The following is a 12350-nucleotide window of genomic DNA, read 5'->3' as shown; positions in this document are numbered from 1 at the left end:
CTCTCTTACAAACAGACTTAACACAACATATTCATCTTAACATTCATACAGAATAACAATTTATTGACATTATCATTTTTCTTAACACTAACAAATTAGGAGATATTTCTGGGACTATTAATACCCTATAATTAATTTTATTTACGTGAGTCAATAATACAGATTGCCTTCCTTTAGTACTAGATTTGATGCCAATCGTGACGCATCCTTTTTCTATTCAAAAAAAAACTTCTTCCTAAATGAGCTCGCTTAGATAGAATTTGGACATTTCAATTTCATGTCCGAAATATGTACCAAAACAACAATCTAGATATATGCGAAGGTAACCCTATCTCACACTTGTTCAAACACTCAAACTGGGCATTACTAATCCTCACAAACGAAACTTAAACACTAGTCGTACTAACTACGGACAACACGATTTTTCTTATAATCTAAACATACGTTAAATCAATTATTATAAAATCTGGTAGTTACGGCAAATTAATTAAATGGTTTTTATCTTTGCAGATTTTTGGTCATTATTTAATTATGTTAATTCTGTTGATTATATTTTTTTTAATTATTAATTTTTATCTCTTTATATTCTTTTCAGGGTGGCTTCAAAAAAACTCGATGGACATTCCAGTCCATACATATAATGGAAACAGCAGTCAATTTGCTCGGATTGTGGGGGATATTTAATTCTTGGTACGTATTGATACTTTTTGACTTGTTACCTTGTTTCCTGGAAACTTATTTTTTTCAATTTTTGTCTTTATAGGAAAAAAGTGGCGGTTCTCGGGGCTACGGCCTCCGGCTGATATGTAACCTGGAAGACTTCACAACCCTCGTTATAGAACTCCCTCCTTGGCACCAGCCCTCTTAGTATTTTGTATTCCGATTTTTAGCTGATTTAGTGTAATCTTTAAAAAAAAACACGAAACACAAAACACTCTGTAAATTATTTAAAATTTTTCCCAACTTTTAAAACCAACTCACATCTTGTTTTTTTACACTCCAACCGTATGTAAAAATCACAATAAAGTTACTTCGGCGACAATAAAAAAAACACTTTGAAATTTATTTGTCTTTTTATTTCGGAAGGTTATTAGGACGAAAGTTAACCGCCCCTGGAAGCACACCACTAATTAGTAATGGCGTTTTTCTTCCATTCCGTCGCTTAAATACCCCCGCCAAAGACGCTATTCCACCATTTTCCCTATTTTCTGTAATTTTCCCACAATTTTCCGACATTTATTTATTTGGTTTTCACCAGCTGTCCTCTAAACCCTATGGTATTATCAGGGTTGTATTTGCTATACGGCTTTGTTCAAGAATGGCCCTGTTGGAAATCATCCCTGATACGGGCATCACTTTTTCTACAATTTTAAACGGCCGCCCTGTGTATCCGGTTCTCTCCTGATTCGGCTTCGCGCAAAACCACAGGCATTTTTTTCCAAAAATTAACTCTGCCTTAGAAACACATGCAACAAAACTTCGCCAATTTCAAGCAATTCGAAGAAAGTGGCGATGTGCGTGTGTTGTAAATAATCTCCGTAGAGTTAAATAATAATTAATTAAAAAGTGAGATAATTTTGCCAAATCAAATGAAATTTTCCACGCGGAATTTTCTACGTGATTCTACACAAGGAACATTTGCAAATTTGGATAAAGGTAAGAGTTTAATATTGCATTCTGTTCGACATAAAACATGGAATTAAAAAGTGTTTCTTATTTAATTTCCAGAAAAAGGTTAATTAATAGCGTGCATTGTCTTGGGAGTCTCATGTGTACATACGTATGTGTGTACCCACGCTAGTCATCTTCATTGAAAAACCCTTGTCAATTCATTGTGTTTGCCGTGCCGGCATATATCGTACATTAGCGTGTGTGTGTGTTCGAATACGACACCGTTGGTAAACCAGTTTGTCAACCAACCATCCACACACATGCATAACTCCTCATTCATCAACAGAATACACCCAAACAGGTAATGCGTTTTCTCCTTCTCCCTTTTCACCCATTCTCCTTTTTTTATTATTTGCTCATTCTTACTTCTTTCTCTTCATTACAGCTCTTTGGAATTCTTTCATGTTTTTTGCAACTGGTACCAACAACAACCCATACCATTAGTGATGTTCTGAAATACCTTTTATAATCTGTCGGTTGTGAGTCGAATTGTGTTCAAGGCTTGGAAGATTTCTGCCTACAAACATGTACATTCAATTAACCTGCAGTTGTTTTTGTGCCACCAATTGCCCATCGATGCAATACTTGCCTACCTGTGTCTACCATTTGGAATTTACATCAATTTTGGAATGTCAAATACGCAGTCCACTCTAATCAGACTTTTCCGCAGGTAATTCAATTATTCATTATTCATTTGTTTATTGAACAAACATGGCATACATACTTATTTGATTTACTGACAATTGTTTCTTTTTTCTTTTCTAGGTAGATTCACATCATCTCAAATTTTTGTCGACATTGTGAATGTATGCTGCATGTATGTATGTGGCTGAGCACAATGACTGGTCAAGAAAATATAATCTTTGTATGCTGGATAAGCCAATTGGTTTGTGTTTGGACGAGCTATGTAATATTGGTCAGATAAAAATTGTTAGAGTGGCAGTCCATGAAAAATAAAAACAAATGTGAAACGAATAAGAAGAAAGGGATAAGGTGTGAGGTTGTTTACATCAAAAATGGATGTAATGGCAGGCAAGAAATTAAAAATACCAAGTGTGGGCATCAATCAGTGAACTCCAAATAACGTCCATAGACTGTTAACTACCATCCTGACTGTGTTCAGTGTTTTTTACCTGTAAAAGCTGGCGAATACAATTATTGCAAAAAAATGTCGAATCGTCGTGGGATATGTTGCCGCCACAATAAGGGTGAGTTTGCATGATTTCTTGTGGGTTATTTGTTTGTGTGAAGAACAAAAAAACAAAGTGAATGCGATAGGACATTTAGTGATTTTGTGGCATGAAGAACCTTTTGTTTACCTTTATGAAATCTGTGCAGTAATAGTGAGCGCTTATTTTTGCCTGTGTTGCATTAATAGCCGTCAGAATTACAACCCATATGTTGCAGCTGTTTAGTGTTACATATAATTACGTGTTGAAGGTGGTTGACCATCCATTGCTTCATTGTGTATTGTCGCATGCGATAAATATTTTTATGCAAATTTACTTCGTATACTCATGATACATATCAGTGTGAAATATAAATTTTTTTATCACATGGGATACAAATGTGTATATCAGTGGATAATATTTAATAATTTCAACTTTGTGTGGGAATTTGAGGCAGATTAAGTCTACGTGGGTGGTATAAAAAATATTTTACTTTTAATGAAAGCTGATTGAGAAACACAAATGAAATACTATTTGGTGAAATAAATAAAAATTAATGCCATAATAAAAGATTGTTGATCAACCAAAGAACAAATAAATAGATTATATTTAAAACATATTAATCTCATGTGGAAAGTTATTAGCGGCAATTTGCAATATCAGTGGATGATATTAAAATTTATTTTATGTTGAAAGTTGTTTGGTAAACCCCATGAAATACTACTTGGAAAAATTAAAAAAAAATATTCCATAATAAAAAAGTTGGGATATTAAGGGGGATATAAAAGGATTATATTTAAAACATTTAAATATCGCATGTGAAAAGTTATTAGCGGCAATTTGAAATATCAGTGGATGATATTAAGGAATAACTATTTCATATTAAAGTATGATTGGAAAATCAAATGAAATTCCAGCGGATGAGACCAAGAAAAATGCCACCTAATAAGATGACTGAGAAACCAAATTTAAATATCAATGGGAAATATTACAAAGAAATTAATTTCATGTGGAAAATGGGTTTTATTGCCATAGTGATATCGGTGGATGATATCCTAAATATTTATTGTCATTGATTTATTGCATGATGGTTTACAGGGGGTATTTGTTTGAATCTTTTATATAAAATTTTTATTTGGTTGTGTTTTATATTATATTCTTATTATATTGTTATATTTTATTATGTCATTACATATTTTATATATATATTTCTTTCAGCAAATGTTTATCGGGTTTTGATATCGGGATTAATTATTTTGATTCGCGTATAATAGCTATCGTATCGGTTTTTTTTTATATCGCAATTAAAATATTATGCGGTTTTCATATTTTCGTGCCGGGATTGGAGATTTTTATGAACCAAACACTATCAAGGAAAATTATTCCGATTTACAGACTCCAGTTGTAGTAGTTACTACTATGTTTACTATCATCTATTTTCATATGGCTTTCAAACCCATTCAGTGATGAAGTTGTTACATTGAAAAATACTGGAACCCTTTTATGATTGTGTCGAGTTATAAGCAACGCAGGTTTACAGGTTTTTTTTTTTGTGCTTTAAATATATTGGAGATGGTGGCTTTTGCCTGAAATAGGCTTTTTTGATTTATTATAGATTTTCGGTATTGCCATTTCATACTTTCTAGTCCCAACGTGGGGAACTCCCACACCCTGTAGTCTCATTCAGCCGGGCTATTAACCATTTTTCATGCTTAAGTTATACTATTGTAAACGAAAAATCAATGCCTCTGGGTACATGAATCCTTAAAATGTAACTTAGATTAATAAATTGGGACATCACAATCTAATTTATTAAATCTATATTGCACTAAGGTATCATGTATCACAGATTCTGATATTGCACATTCGTTTCAAAACGTATATCTATTGCATAAAAAAAATAATAAATTGAGACAACAATCTCTAGTATAATTACAACAAGCACAACATAAAAAAAAAATATGGACGTATACTTTTATTCTATATTGCACTTGAGTTGTAATATCACAGATTAGTTGCATCTTTTTATGCTTTAATGTCTTTAACATGGAAGTTACCAAGGGATTTCCCTTGCAGCGTTTCTAGTTCGTACATACTGTTTCCGATGGGTCGGACTATCCTGCATTTTAAAAATTTCTTGCAAAATTTTGCATTTATGTTATTCTTGAAATTGGATAGGATATGATTCCTGCGGTAAACTTCCTGACCGGGCCTAAAGTTAACATTTCTTGATCTACAGTTGTATCTCTTTGCGCTTAAATCATACGCCTGATGTAGGTTACTCTTAATCTTTTCTCTTAACAATTCCAACCTTTCGGTTTTATTTAATTGTTCTATATTATGGTCTGTCAGGGACTGAAGCTTTTTCGCAAGTTTATAATCTGTCCCGTTAGTGAACATATTGTGTCCAAATAGTGCGAAGAATGGGTTGACGCCTGTGGCTGAGTGCACTGAAGTTCGAAGGGCCGTTTCTATTTCGGGAAGATACAGATCCCAATCGCGGTGATCATTTTCGACATACGTTCTTATCGCCGCCAGTACGGATTGGTTTACTCTCTCTACCGCATTAGATTGTGGAGAATAGTAAGCTGTGGTTATATGATTTATCTTGTAGCTTTTTATCATGTCTTCGAATATCTTTGAAACAAATTGTTTACCGTTGTCGCTGTGAATTATTTCTGGGACCCCGAACAGGTGGAATACTTGGGATTCCAGAAATTTCACAACGTTTTTCGCGGTAGCATCTTTCATAGCGTGCAGGAATATAAATTTAGTAAGGTGATCCATTACTATGAAGATGTAGGAGTTGCCTTTTTTAGATCTTGGATACTTCCCAAGAAAATCTATATAAAGTTTTTGGAATGGCCGTTCTGTTATCACCTCGTTTCCCATCCTAGGTCGCATAATCTGATTAGATGACTTGGTCTCTTTACATATTTGACAGTTGGTCACATAATTCCTCACCTGGGAAACCATATTGGGCCAATAATAGTACGTCTTTAGCCGATTTAAAGTTTTATTAATGCCATCGTGCACCGATTGTGTATAATTATGGGCCTTTTCGATCATGGCATACGCAATTTCCTGCGGTATCCATAACTTCCACTCAAATTCTGTCGTCACCTCATCGAAATGTTTTATTCTTATGAAAATTTTTTCATTGTCTACTTTTAAATCCGGTAGCCGTTCTTGGTTTTCTTTTATCGTCTCACGTAACTCTACATAATCCTCGCTTTCAAATGCGGTGGTCTCGAAGTCTAGCAGATCATCATTTGCAATTTCTTCTACCATTATATCAGAATCTACTGGTGTTCTCGATAGGGTATCCGCAACGATGTTCTCGGATCCTTTACGGTGTTCAATTGAGAAATCGAATGCTTGTAGCTGCAACGACCATCTGGCAAGCCTTCCACTCAAATCCTTAAGTGACATCAGCCACTTAAGGCTGGCATGATCGGTAATGATGGTAAATTTCATCAATTCCACATATGGCCGAAATCTCTTCACAGCTAACACCGCAGCCAAACATTCTTTTTCGGTTACCGAATAGTTTCTCTGACTCGCATTCAGTTTTTGTGAATAGAATGCGATGGGGTATTCACCACCATCGTCATCCTTTTGGAATAGGACTGCCCCAATCCCATATTCCGATGCATCGCACTGTATGAAAAATTCTCTTCGAAAGTCTGGATGGCGAAGCACTGGTGCCGATGTCAACGCTTTCTTGAGCTTTTTGAAGGATTCAGTGGCTTGGGGAGTTATAGTGAATTTCTGACCTTTTCTTAACGTGTCTGTCAGAGCTGCGGATATGGTAGCAAAGTCCTGGATGAAACGTCGGTACCATCCGGCAGTACCCAGAAAGCTTCGGACTTCCCTAGGACTTTTTGGTACGGGTATTTTGAGTATCGCACTTACTTTTTCAGGATCCGTTTTAAGGCATCCGTTACCAATGATGAATCCGAGGTATTTCAACTCTCGAAAACAAAATAATGATTTCTTTAGACCAATTGTCAAGTTGGCCTTTCGTAAGCATTCCGCTACTTCATTTAATAATCTTATGTGGCTGTCGAAGTCTTCTGATATTATGAGTAGATCATCTAAATAGATGAAAACATTTGACTTTAGTTTCCCAGGAATTACTCGGTCCATTAACCGGCAGAGTCGTTGCGCCGCGTTGCATAGACCAAACGGCATTACCCTGAATTGGTACAGCGGTCGACCTGGTACCGTGAAGGCTGTGTATGGTTTGGCTTCATCTTCAAGTTCTATTTGCCAAAACGCATACTTCAGGTCGACACTGCTGATATAATGCGTTTGGTCTATGCGACTCAGTATGCCGTCAATATTTTGTAACGGATAGGCATCCTTTATTGTTAGGGCGTTGAGCTTTCTCGCATCAAGGCAAAATCTATTTTTGCCCGGTTTCCTTACTACGGTTGTGCGATTACTCCACGGAGAATCGCTTTCCTCTATAACATTTAGTGCGAGCATATGATCTATCTCCTTGTAAACTATATCCTGTACGGCGGGCGATAGGGGGTAGTGCTTGTCCTTTACAGGATTTGCCCCTTCTACTAATTTTATACTATGCTTTTCCAACTTAGTGCAACCCAACCCATCCTTTTCAAATGTCAGGAATTTATCTTTGATTTCGTTCAGTTTACTTAGCTGTTCCTCAGATAGAATATGCATATTTATGTTTTCATTCGTTGACGTTCCATGAATTTTCATCTGGAGATCTAAATTGATTTCTTCCACAGGAAAGATTTCGGGTGCAATCCCGAATATCTTCCAGAAATCTATACCCAGATATAGGTCCTGCTCCAAATCTGGACACAAATATAAAGACATTTTGGCGATTTTATTTTCATACTCAATGTTTACTTCCACTGTACCTAATATGCGGTGATGTTGACCGGAGGCTGTAGTAACATTCGACGTGTAGTGTTTTACTTCAACTCCTATCTCTTCCACTATCTCTCTGCAGTTCCTTCCCAATAGACTGACCGTGGCCCCAGAATCTAGTAAACCACGTATTTCTCTGCCTTCTATTTTAATATTGGCATATGGCCTTTGATCTTTTCTGTGTTGGCATCTCGCGATTGCTTCTACCACCGATTTTTTTATTATTTTAATTTCTTTATGCTTTTGTCTTAGTTTTAATATCTTTTGTTTATTCTTGGTTGACACTTTCGATATATTGCCCAATTGGAGGTTGAATTCTTGGCTATTAAGACTGTTTTCATTTTGCCCTTGGAAAATTCGAGACCTTACTCGGTTATAATTTTCCTTTCTGGCCTCCAGAGGCAAATAATGACGTATTTTGGAATAATCTATTTCTTCATTCTTATCAGTTTCTAATTTATTTGAGGATCGGTCGGGTCGGCGGGTTGTTCGGTCGAACGTCGGTTCCCCGCGGCAACCACGTTCTTCCTCGAGTTTCCCGTACGACAATTAACGCACTTAGGAGTGATTGTATTTGGCCTCCCACATTTGAAGCAAAATTGATTTTTTTGTGAAGACATACACTCTCTAAAACCATGACCAGGGGTCTGGCAATTCCAGCATATTAATTGAGAATTAATTGCTGAGACGTCCACTGCCCCCTCTGGTTCATAAAAATTCTGAAAATCCTCAATATCATTATCATCCTGTACGCAGTTCACGCGAATTGGCCTGTTGTTGCTGGGATTTGTTATTGGGACTGGCTCGCGTCGGAAAAATGTCTTTTCTATTTCAAGGCATTCTATCCTCAGTTGTTCCAGTGAACCTACTGGCATAGAATAAACTATTCCCGAAATATTTTTTCTTAAATTTTTCTTAGCCAGCGAAATCATTTCGTGTTCTTTCACCGGTCTTTCAAGTTTTACCCTCATCAAATTCAGGTCATGAAAAAATGCATTAATGGATTCTCCGGGTTGTTGTTTTCGCTCTAACAGATCCCTCATTTCCTCAAAGCATGTTCTTTTTGTTTTGAATCTTTCACACAATGCAAATTTTAGAGAATCCCAAGTAGAAATATTACGATTCATTTGTTCCAGCCAAAACCATTCATTAGCCGGTCCTGAAACTAAAACATGAAACTCCTTCAGAATATCTTCCCATGCTAAATTATAAAGTTTTTGGAAATGTTCTAAACGATATATAAAGTCCTCTACAGACAGGGTGTTAGGTCTGCCAGAGAAATTTAAGCCAAAACGTTCTAATTTTATACCTTGCCAGCCATAAGTACTCATGAATGACGGTGTAATTGTAGGAGCACGACTTACGCTTGGATTACTTTCCGTACTTGGGGGTGGAGATGGAGGTCTCGGATCTACGGTAGGGGGTGGTTGAACAGGTGGGACTTGTGGGGGGTTTTGTCCGTTGGGAGACAGTCTTCCTATAGCCTCATTCAGTTTCCCAATAATATTATAGACTTTCTCCATTTCTTTAGTGACAGTCCCCTGTACCATGGACTCTATTCTTGTCTGTGATTGGTTTAGGGTATCATGGACCATACTTCTTACAAGTCGGTTGAGTTCAAGTGTATTAGTTGGTTGTGAAGTTGGTTGAGCATTAATGCCGCTATTAGGATTAGTAATGGAACCTGAGAGATCCCGGACCGTTGGATCGACATTGGGGCTATCCATTATGGGTTCAGGTCCTTTTTTCTTATATTTCGGTTTAGGCAACACAATTACTGTCCTATTCAAGTCAAAAGATCTATTTCTTTTCAAATGCCTTTTACCAGCCGATCCACTCATTGGTTTTTATATTCAAAGGAGATTTTAATTTTTTTTTTTTTTTTTTTTTTTTTTTTTTTTGGAATTATTATAAAGAAAAGCTAGGGTAAATTAGAACTATGCTAAATGTTACTATAATTATTTTATGTTAGGTTTCCGTTACACAAGTGTCAATTTAGAAAAAATCTTATTGTATAAACTCTTATTAGATTAGGATACTACTGGTTAGGTTAATATAAAAAAAAGAAAACACAAATAAAAATATTTTCACACAAGACAATCACAACTATGAGAGGTTATCAGGAGTATTTTCAGTTACGTTATAGATAAAGTGTGTGGACTGTTTCTTTTCGAACCAAAAACATGTACTTATAAATCAAGTGGCCTGATCTGGTTGTCATAGGGTATGGAACAGGTTGGACATTACAATTTTATGACTTTTTTGGCGGGATGGCATCATGACAATTTTTTCATATGATGAGAAAAAAGAATTCATGATAAAGATACAATTACCATACAGTCTAGGGCACACATTGCCTTAGCAGATACGTTAATTCATCTTAAGCCATCTTTATCTATTGCCTTTACAAAAAAAATTAAACAAACAGAAACATACAAACACAGGTCATACACACAATACATTCTTTGTTACACTTAACGAACAATGAGCTATTGTACTAGACCCTTACTACATGGAACAAAATATCCTAATTTTCTAACTTTCTATTCTAGATATTGCACAGTTATCACAGATTATTGAATAAAAGGTGGATGCAATATCCGATAGCTTGTTCGAAAATGCGATATTTTATTTTAATCTATTGAGCCCTATTGTCTATTGTACAGTGCTTCGGTCTTACTGCACATGCATTATTATTCATGCCTTAAAGGCATTAACGTTTCAGTTTGGGCGCCATATTGTTACATTCTGGCCTATGCGGCATCATGGTGGGGTTCCGTCTAGCTCAGGAAGGAGCGCAATTCAGGGGGGATTTTTAACCCTGCCACCATCAAACCTAGGGAATGTTCCAATCGTAAAAAAATGGATCTTTAAACAAAACAAACAAACAAAACAAACACTACACAACATACACCTATGACAAAGGAGCTTGGTTGTGTTATACTCCCCCACTATGCCCGCCCATCCTTGACCCTTTAGTCCATATCAATTTACTAGAATTTTAAAAGGGCCCCGATTTCCACACACACTTACCTCAACCTAACGTACGCCTGATTTCCTCTCTTACAAACAGACTTAACACAACATATTCATCTTAACATTCATACAGAATAACAATTTATTGACATTATCATTTTTCTTAACACTAACAAATTAGGAGATATTTCTGGGACTATTAATACCCTATAATTAATTTTATTTACGTGAGTCAATAATACAGATTGCCTTCCTTTAGTACTAGATTTGATGCCAATCGTGACGCATCCTTTTTCTATTCAAAAAAAAACTTCTTCCTAAATGAGCTCGCTTAGATAGAATTTGGACATTTCAATTTCATGTCCGAAATATGTACCAAAACAACAATCTAGATATATGCGAAGGTAACCCTATCTCACACTTGTTCAAACACTCAAACTGGGCATTACTAATCCTCACAAACGAAACTTAAACACTAGTCGTACTAACTACGGACAACACGATTTTTCTTATAATCTAAACATACGTTAAATCAATTATTATAAAATCTGGTAGTTACGGCAAATTAATTAAATGGTTTTTATCTTTGCAGATTTTTGGTCATTATTTAATTATGTTAATTCTGTTAATTATATTTTTTTTAATTATTAATTTTTATCTCTTTATATTCTTTTCAGGGTGGCTTCAAAAAAACTCGATGGACATTCCAGTCCATACATATAATGGAAACAGCAGTCAATTTGCTCGGATTGTGGGGGATATTTAATTCTTGGTACGTATTGATACTTTTTGACTTGTTACCTTGTTTCCTGGAAACTTATTTTTTTCAATTTTTGTCTTTATAGGAAAAAAGTGGCGGTTCTCGGGGCTACGGCCTCCGGCTGATATGTAACCTGGAAGACTTCACAACCCTCGTTATAGAACTCCCTCCTTGGCACCAGCCCTCTTAGTATTTTGTATTCCGATTTTTAGCTGATTTAGTGTAATCTTTAAAAAAAAACACGAAACACATAACAAATATTTCAAGTCAAAAATATAAATATTTGTTTTAGTCAGCTCCTCACAGTTGTGACGCAAAACATTAAAATGCGATTATCTCTAAACGGGCAAATGGCGTATGGAACACTTAAGCATGACACCGACGAGTTGTGTATACATATTAGGCAAAGACATAGAACTGTAAAGATTGGACATAGTGCATAATGCATTTATATTTTGCTATTAAACCATAGAGGGTGTTTGTGTATAACATACACCTAACAGAACACGACGGCAACAAAAACAAGTATAACATAATTTTATGTCACCATATTGGACCATAACATTATGTTAGACCTCCAGCACCATCTGCCGATGTATAGTAGCAATGTAAATGTCCCATCTTGTTATATTTTATGTCTTTGTATTAGGTATTTGGGTTATTACTGCTAAACCTAAATAACGACGGGACGTACACATATATTTCACCAACCTACCAAAACAACGCTCTCTGAGCGTCAGTATTACCCAAATACGTTGAGTCCCAAATCACATTTAAAACACAAAATCCGCGACCGAAACTTACTTAAATGTTTTCATTCGTAAAACAAATCATTTTCCTTTGCAATGAATTGTATTTCATGTTTTGTT

General features: G+C 35.7%; 1 long non-coding RNA gene across 1 annotated transcript; it reads left to right on the top strand.

The window, feature by feature from the left end:
- Positions 1–1357: 1357 nt before the first annotated feature.
- On the top strand, positions 1358–11808 carry LOC141398839 (uncharacterized). Its single transcript, XR_012411714.1, has 6 exons — positions 1358–1656; positions 1729–1972; positions 2057–2341; positions 2437–2879; positions 11399–11493; positions 11567–11808. It is a non-coding gene; the product is annotated as an uncharacterized lncRNA (long non-coding RNA).
- The last annotated feature ends 542 nt before the right edge of the window (positions 11809–12350 follow it).

This window comes from Musca autumnalis, unplaced genomic scaffold, assembly GCF_047663935.1.
Source record: "Musca autumnalis isolate F117 unplaced genomic scaffold, ASM4766393v1 scaffold_3, whole genome shotgun sequence".
NCBI classification, from domain to species: Eukaryota; Metazoa; Arthropoda; class Insecta; order Diptera; family Muscidae; genus Musca; species Musca autumnalis.
Note: the sequence above shows the minus strand (reverse complement) of the source record. Positions and strands in the feature narration are given on the sequence as shown.